Here is a 17,253-nt window from a genome sequence, read left to right on the forward strand (position 1 = left end):
ATACAAACATTTGTTTTTTCCAGCCAAACTACACTAATGTGGATCCGGGGTGCAAAGAAATTAAAGAAAAAAGAACAAGATGCATTGGCACATTCCTGATTGTAGAAAATAAATAAAAATAAAGGGAGGGTAGGAGGAGAGAAGAAGAAGAGGGGACACCCTTTATTAAAATATACATCAAGAGTGCGGCTACTTACTCAAGGTGCTGCACACCCCTCCTAAAAAACAGCGCATCTTTCACAATATTGAAATTAGATGTTAAATATTAGTGCTTGGGGATTTTACCTTCTAGATTGTGAGAAAAACTGCCTGAAAGTCTCTCTGGTTGAGCCCTCCAAAGACTTAGGAAGTGGATGAGGTATTGTTACAGTTCAGGATTGCCCTTTTTAGGTCGAAACCTACCAGACAGCAGCTGTCTGGTTTGCTAATGGCATCTTGGGGACATTCAGAAAGCTTCCCTGGTAATGCATTCCGCCTATTTGTCATTTGTGCGCTGTATACTTTTATCATTTATCAGTGAAACTAGAAGTCTGTGCAAATGTAATGGTCATTTCAATTGAAAATGTGCTGTCTGTAATAAAAGTGTGCTACCACACCATGCATATTCCATTCTACACCACTGCACTCTACTCTGCACCACTCCACACTACTGCACTCTACTCTTCACCATTCCACTTTACACCATGCCACTACACTCTGCACCACTGCACTCTATGCCACTTCACTCTATGCCTCTTTACTCTAATCTGCACCACTCTACTCTAAGCCAATGCACTCTATGCCACCCTACCCTGCATCGCTGCATTCTTCACCACTGCACTCTACACCACTCCAGTCTAGGCCACTCCACTCTAATATGAACAACTCCACTCTACGTCACTCCACTCTATGATGCTCTGCAACACTTCACTCTACACTACTACACTCTATACCACTACACTCGATACCAATACACTCTAAGAGAATGCAATCTTCTCTGTACCGCGCTACTTTGTGTCCATACACTCTATGCCAGTCCACTGTACGCCATTCTAATCTACCCTGGCCAACTGGACTCTATGCCACTGCACTCTACACCACTTTACTCCAGTACTCCATGGCACTCTACTCTACGCCACTGCACTCTACCCTACACCACTCCACGCTATGTCGCTTCACTCTACTCTGAAACAATCTACTCTATGCCACTGCACTCTATGCCAGTCTGCGCCACTCTGCTCTATGCCACTGCACTCAACACCAGTCTATTCTATGCTAATGCACTCTACTCCGCTCAACACCACTTCACTCTATGCCAGTTTACTCTATGCCTCTCTACTCTGCACCACTCTATGCCGCTGCACTCTATGCCACTCAATCTGCACCACTCCACTCTGCACCACTGCACTCTATGCCACTGCATTCTATGATGCACCACTCTAATCTACACCACTGCATTCTACAACACTGAATTGTATGCTGCTGAAATCTATGCCACTGTACGCCACTGCAATCTGCTCTGCGCAACTCTTCTTTATATCACCCTACTCTATGCCACTGCACTCTGAGCCAATGCACTCTATGCCACTCTACACCACTGCACTCTACGACACTACCCTGCACCGCCGCACTCTACACCACTAATTTCTGCACCACTTTACTCTGCACTTCTGCATTCTTTGCCAATGCTCTCTAAGCTACTACACTTTATGCCACTCTACTCTGCATAAGTCCATGCTCTGCAGCACTCCACTCTACACCACTGCAATGTATGCCACTGCACACTACGGCACTATACTCTACTCTTCACCACTCTACGCTACTCTGCTCTGCACCACTCTATGTCACTGCACTCTATGCCACTCTACTCTTCACCACAGCACTCTACGCCGCTGTATGCTATGCCACTCTACTCTACTCTGCACCACTGCAGGCTATGTCACTGCACTCTACTATGTAACACTCTAATCTACACCACTGCATTCTATGACTCTGCATTGTACACTGCTGAATTCCATGCCACTGCACTCTACACCACTGCACTCCATTACACTTTACTCTGCAATTCTCTATGCCAATGCACTCTACACCAGTCTACTCTGCTCTATACCTCGCCACTGTATGACAGCCACGCGACTCCACTCTATGCCACTCCAATAAACAACACCCCATGCCACTCTACTCCCCTCTTCACCATTCCACTCTCCTCCGCACCACTAACCTTTAGCCAGGTTTAACAGCAGCCACGATGGTGTACAGGTTTAACAGCAGCCACGATGGTGTACATCACGGCGAAAACACATTGGCAAAGCCAATAGCTCTTGTATAACAGAGACCTATTGGGCTTGCCAACGCTTGCTTCCTTCTGGGCATTTTCCCGGGGGGCAGTAGCCTTTGAAGGCTGTTTTTGTAGGGCAGGAGGCTACTGCTAGTGCCTACATCACGTTCGAGAGAGAGAGAGAGAGAGAGAGAGAGAGAGAGAGAGAGAGAGAGAGAGAGAGAGAGAGAGAGAGAGAGAGAGAGAGAGAGAGAGAGAGAGAGAGAGAGAAAGAGAAAGAAAGCAAGCGTGGAGAGCGTGGCTTGTTTGAACGTTTTTGCCAGGGCTGTTTTTGGTCCCCAGCCCGGCACTGGTTCAGGTAATTGAGGGGCACCCAAAGGCTTGTAATCCCTCTAACCTCCCCACACACACTGCCTCCTTGCAGACCTACATTAAAAGAGTGCCGCGGGAAAGGACCGTATCACAACTAGAATTTGCCTGACCTTTAATGCTGCATCTCCAGAGCTTCGGCTGAGGAGCTCAAGACAACGGGCATTCCTGACTCAGAAACCGGAGCTGGTTAAGTGAATGTTACTTAATTCAAGACAAGAGGATTAGTTGACGCGTCTACTATTACCTACTGTTACTGGAGCTCCCGGAGACTGAAAGTTGTAATCAAATATGGGATTTACTCACTGACTAGAAACACTTTGGGTAAAGTGTGTGTTTGGTTTTAATTGTAAGCACCTTACCACGTGGAGATAAGAAGCCATTAGTAACTGGTCACAGTCCCCAAGCCACATCCGTCAGCTGGTGGACATTCAAGGCGAGAGTAAGGTGGTGACAGAATCGGAAAAGAAAGATTTTTATAATTACGTAATTATAAATGTATGTGTGTTTAGACTAGCAATGCATGTATCATTCCAACACATGGCCATGCGTAGCTCCCAACTAGTCATGCGTCACGTGTGACACAGACAGCCAGACTCTTGCTTTTTCGCCAACAAGACTTTCCATGCTGAGATTTTAAGTCCTTGCTTAAAAAGCCAAAAGCCATCTTTTAAGTCAGAGAACACAGCGCGTGGCTGATACCTCACACCCCGCACGTGTAGTTACTACATATGGCCCTTGCCTACTTGACAACTGTGCGTGAGGCTCTTTATACAATTTATGAAGTGGGAAATTAATTATAAAAAATGTGCAAATTCTGATGTGTCCAAATATGGAAATATCCACCGCCTCCTACTTAGCTTAGGGTACTTGCAGTGTTACTCACAGCCCACCGGAGCAGCACGGGTGAGCTGGGCAAACTCAAAGGAGGCGCTGAATGCTATACATGATCCTGCTTTCTGATTGGCTACGATGTTCAATATGTAATCCTGTTCTGCATTCTGCTCTCCCAGTAAATCAGAAATACATTGCGGACCCAAACTCTGAAGGCAATCCCTCTGTGATGTCCATCACATGAACCCAAAAAAGCTGGCTACTAATAGACGAGACGCCAAATCACCGGTCCCTTAAGGCAACTGAGCTGTCAATCACATGAACCTAAAAAGCTGACACACAATATGGTGGAGACCCAATCTCCAACCAATCAATACAACTCATATAAGCAGTCAATCACATAAAACCAAAGAAGACACCTTGCAGGTTGGATCTCAACTGCAACTCCTTAAGGGAAGCCATATAAGGAAAACTATCCCAGAAGCGAAGATAAATCCATTCTTCAACCACTCCAGGCAACACATTTCGGGTATCCGTCACATGCAACCAACAGATTAGTGCAGACTACAGGATGAACACCATGTTCAACTGCTCAACGCAACACTCGGTAGGTGTCACATCACGTGACTTAAATAGGCCAGAACACTCTTCAGGATGGACACAGTATCCAACCACTCGAAGGAACTCATAATTGTTGTCTATTACATGAGTCCAACAAGGTAGCAGTGGCGGCCGGTAAGGTACGTGGGTGGCGTGTGGAGGAGGGAAAAAAATTGAATTAAAATTCACTTACCTGCGTGAGCAGCCATCTCTCCCATGCCATCTCTCCTCCGCTCCTCAACCAGGAAGCACCCAGGCTACCCTAAGCCAACCACAACGTTGCAATGCAGCGTTGCGATTGGTTCCCCTAAGCCAATCACAACTCTGCAATGTAGTTTTGTGATGGGTCTGAGTGCAGTGGTTCGCCACTCAGACAGGGAATGGGAGCCTGGGCATGTTCTCCACCCAGGCTCTAAAGCGCGCATGCCGTTTTGGCCTGTCTTCTTGGCCAAGTCTGCCGGCCAAAACGTCATGCGCACTATAGAGTGCAGCAACCACTCCTCCTACCTCTTCACAGGAGCCCGGCCCCACCCAACCCGAATCTTGCAGATAATCAAAATAAAATGATAATAGCTCATTTTATTATAATTTCCTTTTTTATTTTACACTGCTCTGAGAGCGACGCTCCTCTGCCTTAGCAAGGTAGCACACTATAGAGGATCAACCCAAAATTCCAGTCGCTCAAGGCAACAAATAATAAAGGTTCACCACATCAATTCTACAAACTAGCACACTGCAGCATGGACCCAGTCTCCAAACGCTCAAGACAACTCATGATTTTTTTATATTGTATGATCATTCCCAACGAGCTAGCCATTACTAATAGGCTTATCCCATCTCCAACGGCTTCAGACAGCTCATATGGGGTCTCAGTCTCATGAATCCAACAAGTTAACTTGCACTACATGATGGACCCAATTTTCCACTCAAGACATTTCCTCGAAGATATCTATCCCTTGACCTCAACAAACTAACAAGGGACCCAAGTTTCAGTCACTCAAGGCAACTTATCATAGATCTCCATCACATTTACTCAATAAACTAGTACACGCAACTGAGAAAGTTTAGAAAATGGGGCCTACTGGTTCACACTATAACTCAATATTCATATATTTTAGCAAAAAAGCTACAAGTTTTCAGGGTGATTTTAATGGACATCCCTGAAATATTCCAGGACGTCAATGACTGCCTACAAATATTTCAGGACTTCAATGACTGCCTACCAATATTCCAGGACGTCAATGACTGCCTACCAATATTCCAGAAGGTCAATGATTGCCTACCACTATTCCAGGACGTCAATGACTGCCTACCAATATTCCAGCAGGTCAATGATTGCCTACCACTATTCCAGCACGATAATGACTGCCTACTAATATTCCAGAAGGTCAATGATTGCCTACCACTATTCCAGGACGTCAATGACTGCCTACCAATATTCCAGAAGGTCAATGATTGCCTACCACTATTCCAGCACGATAATGACTGCCTACTAATATTCCAGAAGGTCAATGATTGCCTACCACTATTCCAGGACTTCAATGACTGCCTACCAATATTCCAGGACGTCAATGACTGCCTACCAATATTCCAGAAGGTCAATGATTGCCTACCACTATTCCAGGACGTCAATGACTGCCTACCAATATTCCAGCAGGTCAATGATTGCCTACCACTATTCCAGCACGATAATGACTGCCTACTAATATTCCAGAAGGTCAATGATTGCCTACCACTATTCCAGGACGATAATGACTGCCTACCAATATTCCAGGACGTCAATGACTGCCTACCAAAGGTTGACCTTACTCAAAGGAATGGGGGATCCCACAGGGAGGGATTCCCATGATGTTTTCGAGCAAACCGGGCTGAATTGTGAAGTCAACAGTTGAATATACATTGACCGAAAAAGGTCTTGAAAAATATTTGAAATTCTGAAGGAGCACTCATCATATATTCGACTATCATGTTCTGCAAGACAAGCCTGACCCTCCCCAGGTGACGGCGCATCCCACAAGAATAATCGATCAAATCGACGGCCAACAATAAGCATTTTCAGTCCAGTTTACCTTACAAGTGGCTGGAAGCGATATTATTTACAGTAGTAAGCCGTTTCAAGACGTATATACCACCTTTCCTCAACACCACCTTCCATATGTTTTCAGTTTCCCATTTTGCTATTTTCAGCTAGATTTTCAATCGTATAGCAAGACTGGGAGTATGCTTATGGGGACATGATAATAATATAAAATATTTAGCAACACAGATTAAAAATGCTACAGCATAAAATATGAATCAACAGCCCTAGCACTAAGCACCAAGGAAACCGTGTCATATCAGTCATAGGTGCTGTCAGTTTGGCGTGGCCTACTATCTTAAATGACTGCTTTGAAAATACTGTATTATGTGGAGCAATCATGTTGTCCCCAAACACCGGCTTCACACATAAAAATTAAAGCATTTTGTTCCGAAATGGCAACTTTTCATTCTAGGCAAATGAACTCAATTCCTACATACAAAAGCACAGTCTCCAATTAAAGCCTGTCATTGTAATCACATGCTAATGTGGTACTGTTCCATGTGGACTGCCTCTGCCATACATGCCCATATAACATCAGTAGCCGCCGGTGTTTACTAGGAGTGGCGCGGCGGGCAGTCAGGGGGAAGTAAGGGGGGCATAGGGGTCGTGAAAGCAGGGGGAAAAAATACAAAATAATAATAATTGTTTTAAAAACTTACCTTCAGCCGGACGTGTTGCGCGCCTCTGCTCCTCTTCTTCAGGCACAGGCTCCCTGAAGCTGTTCTTGTTGAGAGAAGCTTCAGGATTGGCCTGAGCACCCTCGATTAGCGCTCCAGGGCAGACTGGGGAGTCTATGCCTGCTCTCTCCAACCACAGCAAAGCAGCTGGGGCTGGAGAGAGGTTCACTGCGCATGATAGTTTGGCCGACCTAAGACCGCCGGCCAAACCATAAAGTCACCCCACAGGCCCCGCCCCTAAGAATCAGCAGGAAAGGAGAAATAAAACAAGTGTCATTTTATTTTTCCTTTCCTGACATTTTGGGGGGCGATGCTCCTCCGCCATAGCGAAGGAGCCGCTGATGTATACCATAGATACATGCAGTGGATGCAAATCATAAGTGAGTGGCAGACACTAACTTTAATAAACCCCCACCCTTACGTCAGGATGCCCAACAGAAGCTGAGGGTGTAGATCATATCCCAGTGCTAGCCACCTCCATGCCTGGGTTGGGCACGATAATGCCAAGGAGACTGAAAAAATGCCTACGAAGGCCATCGTATTCCAAGGAACATTCAGACCAAGTATGCCGAGTACGATTCTTATAACTCACTTCTTTCTCTCCACTTGTTATTTAGTCTTTACTTTCACTTTTAATATTTCTACTCGCGATTTCTTCTTTAAATGTTCTTTCTGGCTTCTTGCTCTTTCATTGTTAGCCGCTTCTCAATATTTCTTTTCCACTCATGTTTTCTTTTCATACTTGTCCTTCATGGCCGAACTGGGGAACCCAAAGCAGCCCTGGCAAAAATGCTCAAAGCAGCCCTGCTCCCTTCGTCTCCTCGTGTTATCTCTCTCTATTTCCATCCATCATCGGCCCTTCTCTCCTCTCATGCTTCTCCCTCTCTGATCCCTTTCTCTCTAGCTTTCCGATTCCTCCTTACTTTCCATCCTTATCTTCCATTGTTGTCCTTATTTATCTCATTTTGTTTTCTCTTTTTCTTAATTTCTTTCTTTTTTCTTACTTCCACCTATGTTATTGCTTTCGTCTTTCTTCTTTTCCCGTCCTCTTCTTTACTTCTTTTTTCTCCCTTTCTTGGTCCTTTCCTATATTTCTCCTTCCTTCCTCCTGCTTCTCAACACCCTCCATTCTGGTCTTCCTTTTTATTCCAGCTTCATTTGTTTCCTCTTTCTTTCTTACAATCTTTGCTTTATTCCATTTCTGTTGTTCTTTTCTTTTTCTTCTTTCTTTCGTTTTTCATTCCTTGTTTCCTTCCTCCCACTTTTCCTTCTTCCTTTCTCCCCCTTCATCCTTCCCTCCTTTCATACTCCCTTCCTGTCTTCTACTTCCATCTTTCTTTTTACGTGATTTCTTTTCTTCCTCCCTTACTTTCCCCTTTCAATTTTCCTTGATTCTTTTCCTTATACATTTCTTTTACTTCTCCCGTCCTTGCTTCTATGACTTCTTGTTTGCTTCCTTATCTTTTGTTTCATTGTTTCACTTATTTATATGTATTGATCCAGCGCAGCTCCAGGAAACACCTGAAAACCATCACCGTACTCCCTAGGAGATGTTCACACATTACTCGTCAGTGGGGCCCATAATACCGCGAGTCATTCATACACACATTCATCCAACTCCCAGGATTGGTGAAGACTAGAGGAGGGCTGCTGAATTTAAGCGGAGTGTCTTATTTCATACTAACATTTTGTACATTATATAGATCTGCAGTTTATCGATATTACCATGGTTTTATTTCAAGAAACATTAAAACACCCCACCATTATTGTCAATGGATCTGCTAGTAAAAGTTAACTAATGGATAACAAAACCAGCCTAATTCTCCTTTTATTTAATTTTTATTTAGAGATCTTGGGCCAGATGTAGGTAATTTTATTTTACCACTTCTTAAATACCGAATCATACCGATTCGGTATTTAAGAAGTGGTAAAATAGATGGGGGGAGATGTAGGTATTTCTGAATCGGTAAATACCGAATCGTTAAGATTCGGTATTTACCGATTCTGTAAATACCGAATCGGTAATGCCCATTGATTCCTATGGGCATTGAAGCCCATAGGAATCAATGGGCATTACCGAATCGGTATTTACAGATTCGGTAAATACCGATTACAGCAAGGGTGCAGGGGGTGTCACTTTGACACCCTCTAGCACCCCAAATACAGGCATGTGTGCCATGTGGCACACAGACATGCCCTAAGGGCATGTCTGTGTGTCACATGGCGCAGGTGTGCATGCACAGATGTGCATGCACACCTGTATTCGGTATTTTACCACCCAATTGGATTGGGTGGTAAAATACCGAATTCTGAAGGCCTGTAGCACTGTCAACAGTGCTACCTACATCTGGGTTTTACCGAATCGGTAAAATTACCGATTCAGTATTTTACAGATTCAGTAAATTTACCGAATCTGTAAAATATTTGCCCCTACATCTCGAAAACCAATTACCGGTCGGTAACGGCCAAAATCGGCCGTTACCGACCGGTAATTGGCGACCTACATCTGGCCCTAAATCTCCTAGCATGACTTTACTTTTATTCGCCTTATTTCAATAATCATTAAACATTTAATAACCTAGAGAGAAAAAAAAGTTACATTCAAAACAATTATATTTATTAGCATAACATTTCAGGAAAATAAGTATAAGTCATATTACCAATATTCCAGGACTTGGACATCAGCATAAGGACAGAATAGTTCCCCAAAACACCTCTCTATTCTTTCTTGATGTTCACCTCCCATCAGAACTCCGCACCCATTCAAAAAGTTAAAGTCCAGAAAAATGTCAAAGTCGTTGCACCACAGGAAATGTTCTTCAATCCGACAGCATGTCGTGGTGCGAAATAAAATCGAAAGCAAGCTTTTTTCTTACTTCCAAACGCCCTCTTTTATACCCTTTTTCCCTAACTTATCTACCTAAGATTAGTAACTTTTAGGTTCTTCATTCATTCTTATTGGTTGAATCAAGAGGTGGATGAGCATAACCTCATCTCCTCATTGTCCATATTTCCGCCAGGTCATCAAAAAATAAAGTCTCAATTGTCCTTTAGCAGTTCTTTCCGCTTGTGTCCTTTAAATTGTTATTTCACATTATTTTCCCATGCACACGGTGCGGACATACAAATTGTTGGCACCAGCTCAGACTACCAGGCCACGCTGACCTTGACCCACGCTGTACAGGCACAGGCTGCTTGCACTTCTCTCAAGCTCAGTCGCGCATGCGTACATCATCACAATCTCGGAGTCACGAAAACCTCCATCTTTTTATAGGCCGCATAGGCCATAATGGAACTAATATAGAAAGAAACACAATCAAATGTTAATTTTCGAAGTATAGCCCTTCTGTTTAACTAACCTCCCACTCCCCCCCCATTCTAAGGTAACCCTAGCGGATTTAGCAACAAATAAGCATGGTTTACTCACCCTTCTCCATCATTTCTGCCACATTTAGACATACAGAAAGCATATACACACAGATTTTATTTAGATCATGACATTTGCACACAGGATACGTGTAACAACTTTACTTAATTAGTAAATTATAATTCGCAACATAAGCAAATTAGTATCCCACGTGTATTTTTGTGTGTGCATTCTATTCTATGTTGGTTATTTTCAAAACCACACGATTAGTCCATATTACTGTTATGGGGAAGTGATTTCACGAGGGGTATACAAAAATTTTTATTTTCATCCTCACTCCGTCAGTATCGAGCATAAATGTCTACATTTAGCCTCAGAACACACACATATATTACAGACAATCCAGTGATCAGCAAGTATAATCCAATATAGTCATGTAAATATTATATTAAAATCAGTCTATCCTCTGAGATATTCTTTTTTCATTTTTCATTCTCCCTCGTTTTCCTACTTCCCACTCCTTCCTTGCATTGATTCACCAAATGTCTAGGGTAGCAGAAGTGACGTCACATATCCTTTTGATCTAATGACATGACAGGAAGTGGCATTATATGATCCTTGACCCTTTTTTCAGGAAGACATTTCACATGACCCCAATACACTCACACTCTCTTACATCCCTTTACACTCATTCGTATTCTTTCTCACTCACTTGCATTCACTCTTAATCTCACTCATACTAACTTATACATACTGACCCTTAGGCCCTTGTTTGCTGATATTTTGCACTTCTGTAACGCAAACCAGGCTGCAAGCATTAGGGTAGGATTTACTCTCCAAAGCAAATCTTGATTTGAGATGGATACTATCCCAAAGTTGTGCAAATTTGCTCCATGCATTGCTTTGCTTTATTGTGCATCAAGTGGGCGCTGTATGGGTTGTGCACAGACATTCCCATGCAATCACCAATGGGTTTTGAAAGAAATCCCTATCTACAAACATTTGTAGAAAGGATTTTGTAACAAAATCTTACCACACCTTGAGGCAGGCATAACGAGGAGAATTTTTTAAATTTTGCCTCAGTTTTGCGACTCTGCATGTGTGCTGCATTGTAGAGCACACACACAAAGTTGGAAAACCCTTAAAGCATAGTTTATGTACTGGAACAATGGGAGCGCATGCTCAATGCCTTGCGGCTACCGGGGGGAGCCAGCGACCCAGTCGCTGAAGTGACCCATGGTACATGACCTGAGAGGCTAGCACGCAACACGGGGTGCTTCACTGCGAGGATAACCTGTCACATAACCTTACTGCCTTTAGACGCGCAAGCCTGCAACACACACTTGCCCACAGTTACAGTTGCGCGTGGGGGTGGGCGTCCGGGGGCGGTGGGAGGAGGAGGATCAGTACGATTGGATGTATGTGTTTTGCCGCCATTGTTTAAGTTTTCTCTTTGTATAAATGTTAGATTAATGTCATTTCTGGGCGCAAGTCCACAGTTAAAGGATCCACCTCATAACCATGCTAATGTGCACGGCTGAGCCAGCCGATAGTCATGGACAAATCTAGGGCGCCGAATCGGGCCCTACCTGTAATAGTCATCCCTGAGCACATATACTTCATTTATGAGACACTGCCAGTGCGGCTGTATGATTTCACTTTATATTGAATTGTGATATTTGAAAACTGAACCGGCACGGCCGAAATGTCATGATAACCTGATTCTTTTTCTGTACTGCATCTTGAAACCTATAAAATGCAAATAAACAGATTTGACAAAAAAAAAGCATAGTTTATGTACTGGAAGGAACAACTTCCAGAACAAAATTTATGCTTTAGAGAACATACCCTTTCACTATGGCGCAAGGGTGTGTGTGTTGGCGCGTGGCTTCCAAAAGTGCACCAGTGCACAGGGAGAGAAACAATGCACCATATCTCAGTCAATATGGTGCATTGTTTCTCTTTCCCTATGAGGAGAGGCAGTGCAAAATATTTGACGCAGCATTGCCCTGCGTCAAAGAATAGTGAGTCTGAGCCTCAATCTCACACAAACTCACTAGCTGACACACACACACACATGCTTACACATACACACACTCATCTTCTCTCTCTTACGTAAACACTCCCACCCACAAGCACGCATACAACATATATTTAAAAATATTTATAACTTACCACAATTGCCACCAAAGGACCCATTTAAACTGAGTGCGCTCCATCTTTGATTACACTAATAGCGAATAATACTATTCATTATTAGTATAAAGAAAAATGGGCTGGAAATAAGGAAGGCGGAGCCGCCCCTGTGTTCTTGGCACTGATTTTGCCCCCTCTGAGGACATGGGTCGAAAAGGCAGTAAAAGCAGTGCCAGGGGTCACACAGGCCAAGCCAGGGGTCGTAGCTGACACTCTTCTGAGTCACTCTCAGGATACCCACGAGGCTGCCATCAAGGGAGTAATGGAAGCCCCTGCAGCTCCTAAGGCGCAGGGGAGGGGGGCAAACACTTATGGGGGTTCTCAATCATTCAGAGAAGCACTATGCCACCTCAAGGTCAATGAATATCTGTGGGATATGGGAGACTCGGGGGGCCTCTTCGCTCTCTGCAGGGAGGCTTCATTTTACGTTACCCCAACTGGCTCCGATTAAAGTGGAGGGACACATACAGAGCATTTTGAAGGCTCATCTTGACCCAGGCTCGTGAGCAGGCCCAGTGGGACCACCCTCAAGTGCCTCTTCCCTTCCTCCGGCGCAGCTGACGTTGCAGGCGCAAAACAAAGCCGCGTGCTCACGACAAGTCATATGCTCTGTCAATCACATGTACTTAGCGTGGTACCCCACACTACAAGATATACCTAGTTTCCAATGGCTCAACGCAACTCAAATGAAGTGTCCATCACATGAACGCAACACAGCTTTAAACTTAACAATAAAACAATAAAATACTTGCAAACTGTCTGAGCAGCGAAAAAAGAAAGGTAGACTGTTTGTAAACGACTGAAAAGGAAATAAAATGCAAGGTTAATATTAACGACTTTGTAGGTAAATTGTGCGGTTCTTAGTATGATTGCAAGTGTGTAAGGTTGTATAGTGCTCACTATTGGCCTAACAGTCAGTAGGCACTATACCAACCTTCCACAGCACTTTTTCTGAGCCTGTCTTTTGCAGGCTGGCTCTGTGGTGGCGCCTCGATGGGGGACCTTTCTTTAAGGTTGGATGCTGGTCACTTAACGTGAGAGGGCAGAAGTAGAGATTCGAATGTGTAGATGCACAATAATGGTTTTCTCTCCACATACAGATCCCGAAGCCTCATTGGGTTGCTTTGTGTTCACTTCCGCTGTCCCCCCCTATGGAACATGCTCTTGAAGGTGGGCGCTGGCCAAAGAACCTAGAAGCACATGGAAGTGCTTGTCCGGTGGTGGCACCAGGGAGCCTGGAGCTAATGTTATCCACTTGCTGTTGTGAAGGAAATATACTAAGATTGCTCACTGGGTTAATGCAACTGCAGAGATCTGTGTGTAAACTGCAGGTTCCAAGATTGACCACTGCTCGAGCCAACTCAGCCTTTGACCCTTTGAGGTACACAACATGAGTCTGGTAGTTTTAATAGGCGCGGCTATGCATTCCAAGTTGTTATTAGTAATTAAGATGTGAACATGGCAGCTGTTCTGGAGCGTGAAGCAAGGCTCCGTCTAACCACAGGATCAGAAACAGACAAGCTCTGACCACCGGCAGCCTGGGAGGTACAGAAGCCATCACGTGACTCCCTCTGAAGCCTTCTCTTGGAAGGAGCAGCCCTAGGAAGCAGAGTTGTATTTTTGGGTGTGATGACGTGTACGCCCTTTGAAGCCACACACTATGGACCGAGCAGCTGTGGTGAAGTGGCATTGAGTAGAGCTGAGTGGGTTCAGGAAGTGCAGAGGGCACCACAAAGGTCCAGCTGTGGCAGCGCCAGGCTTGGAGCCAACTTGTGTCCTCGTGGAGAACAGGATGGAAAAGTAGAGAGCAGGAAGAGGGCGTGATTCCCCAGCAAAGCAAGATGCGCCTAGAATTAAGATGAGCTGCTTCTGAGAATTTTAAACTTGGACTCTCGACCTCCTCAGGCAATGAAACTCTCCGGCCCTTTAACAATGAAACTCTCCTGCGCTCTACCAATGAAACTCTCTTGCCCTTTAACAATGAAACTCTCCTGCCTTCTACCAATGAAACTTTCCTGCCCTTTAACAATGAAACTCTCCTGCCTTCTACCAATGAAACTCTCCTGCCCTTTAACAATGAAACTCTCCTGCCCTTTAACAATGAAACTCTCCTGCGCTCTACCAATGAAACTCTCTTGTCCTCTGGCAATGAAACTCTCCTGCGCTCTACCAATGAAACTCTCTTGCCCTTTAACAATGAAACTCTCTTGCCCTTTAACAATGAAACTCTCCTGCCCTTTAACAATGAAACTCTCTTGCCCTTTAACAATGAAACTCTCCTGCCTTCTACCAATGAAACTCTCCTGCCTTCTACCAATGAAACTCTCTTGCCCTTTAACAATGAAACTCTCCTGCCCTTTAACAATGAAACTCTCCTGCCCTTTAACAATGAAACTCTCTTGCCCTTTAACAATGAAACTCTCCTGCCTTCTACCAATGAAACTCTCCTGCCTTCTACCAATGAAACTCTCTTGCCCTTTAACAATGAAACTCTCCTGCCCTTTAACAATGAAACTCTCCTGCCCTTTAACAATTAAACTCTCCTGCCCTTTAACAATGAAACTCTCCTGCCTTCTACCAATGAAACTCTCTTGCCCTTTAACAATGAAACTCTCCTGCCCTTTAACAATGAAACTCTCCTGCCCTTTAACAATTAAACTCTCCTGCCCTTTAACAATGAAACTCTCCTGCCTTCTACCAATGAAACTCTCCGGCCCTTTAACAATGAAACTCTCTTGCCCTTTAACAATGAAACTCTCCTGCCTTCTACCAATGAAACTTTCCTGCCCTTTAACAATGAAACTCTCCTGCCTTCTACCAATGAAACTCTCCTGCCCTTTAACAATGAAACTCTCCTGCCCTTTAACAATGAAACTCTCCTGCGCTCTACCAATGAAACTCTCTTGTCCTCTACCAATGAAACTCTCCTGCCCTTTAACAATGAAACTCTCTTGCCCTTTAACAATGAAACTCTCCTGCCTTCTACCAATGAAACTCTCCTGCCTTCTACCAATGAAACTCTCTTGCCCTGTAACAATGAAACTCTCCTGCCCTTTAACAATGAAACTCTCCTGCCCTTTAACAATGAAACTCTCTTGCCCTTTAACAATGAAACTCTCCTGCCTTCTACCAATGAAACTCTCCTGCCTTCTACCAATGAAACTCTCTTGCCCTTTAACAATGAAACTCTCCTGCCCTTTAACAATGAAACTCTCCTGCCCTTTAACAATTAAACTCTCCTGCCCTTTAACAATGAAACTCTCCTGCCTTCTACCAATGAAACTCTCTTGCCCTTTAACAATTAAACTCTCCTGCCTTCTACCAATGAAACTCTCTTGCCCTTTAACAATGAAACTCTCTTGCCCTTTAACAATGAAACTCTCTTGCCATTTAACAATGAAACTCTCTTGGCCTTTAACAATGAAACTCTCTTGCCATTTAACAATGAAACTGTCTTGGCCTTTAACAATGAAATTATCTTGTCCTCTGGCAATGAAACTCTCTTGCCCTCTAACAATGAAACTCTCCTGCCATTTAACAATTAAACTCTACTGCGCTCTACCGATGGAACTCTATTATGTTATATATAGATTTATAACGCGCTCCGTTAGTCAAGACTGTCCTGGCGCGGGGATGAAACTGAATCAGAGTAATTAGGGAATCAGCTATTCATGATCTATAAAAAGGTGAGTTTCTAGCAGTTTTTTAATATTGATCAGGTTGGGAGTATGTCTAAGAGCATCCACATCTGAGCTCCCTTTACCGTCAGAGATTGTCCCCCCAGGCGAACTCTTTTGAATCTGGGGACGACCACCTGCTTTCTAGAGGTAGATCGCAGCTGTCGGGTCGGAAGATAGAAGGTAAATCTTTTGGCAAGGTAGGGAGGGCATGGTCCATGCAGGGCTTTATAGACGAGGACCAGAGTTTTAAAGCGCACTCTTTGGGCCACTGGAAGCCAGTGAAGCTCCTTCAGTTGTTTGCGAACGCTGAGTCTCCTCGGGATGTTATAGATGAGTCTCACCGTTGCATTCTGGACTACCTGTAGTTTTCTAATCAGGAAGTCAGGTGCCCCGATGTAAAGGGCGTTCGAGTAGTCCAGACGGGAGAGCACCAGTGCTCTGGCTACCGTTTCTTTGGCCGTTTGGGGGAGAAGGGGAAAGAATCTGCGAAGAGTGGTCAGGGTTCCAAAGCAAGTCCCCGCCAGTCTCGAGATCTGGTCACGAAAACACAAGTCGGCTCCAAACCAGATACCCAGATTCTTGGCAATCCCACTCTCTCCCATGGGGCATGTTGATTCGCTGGGCCAAATAGACTCCTTAAAGTCAGTGGGAAATTGGCCGTAGAGCAGGATTTCTGATTTGTCCTCGTTGCATTTGAGGCATGCTCTAGCTAGCCAAGCAAATACAGAGGATAGGCATTGGCGGACACCTGAAGTACATATGTTCTCCTTATTCCAGGTAAAGAGAAGTTGGGTGTCGTCGGCATATGCCATAATCTTTGCTCCCAAGTTCTCTGCCAGCCGGATCAGAGGTGTTAAATAAACATTGAATAGAAGGGGGCTATTGGCCTCTGGTAATGAAACTCTCCTGCCCTTTAACAATGAAACTCTCCTGCCCTTTAACAATGAAACTCTCCTGCCCTTTAACAATGAAACTCTCCTGCCCTTTAACAATGAAACTCTCTTGCCCTTTAACAATTAAACTCTCCTGCCTTCTACCAATGAAACTTTCCTGCCCTTTAACAATGAAATTCTCCCTCCCTTTAACAATGAAACTCTCTTGCCCTTTAACAATGAAACTCTCTTGCCATGTAACAATGAAACTCTCCTGCGCTCTACCAATGAAACTCTCTTGCCCTTTAACAATGAAACTCT

This window comes from Lissotriton helveticus, chromosome 6 (assembly GCF_964261635.1).
Source record: "Lissotriton helveticus chromosome 6, aLisHel1.1, whole genome shotgun sequence".
Classification (NCBI taxonomy): domain Eukaryota; kingdom Metazoa; phylum Chordata; class Amphibia; order Caudata; family Salamandridae; genus Lissotriton; species Lissotriton helveticus.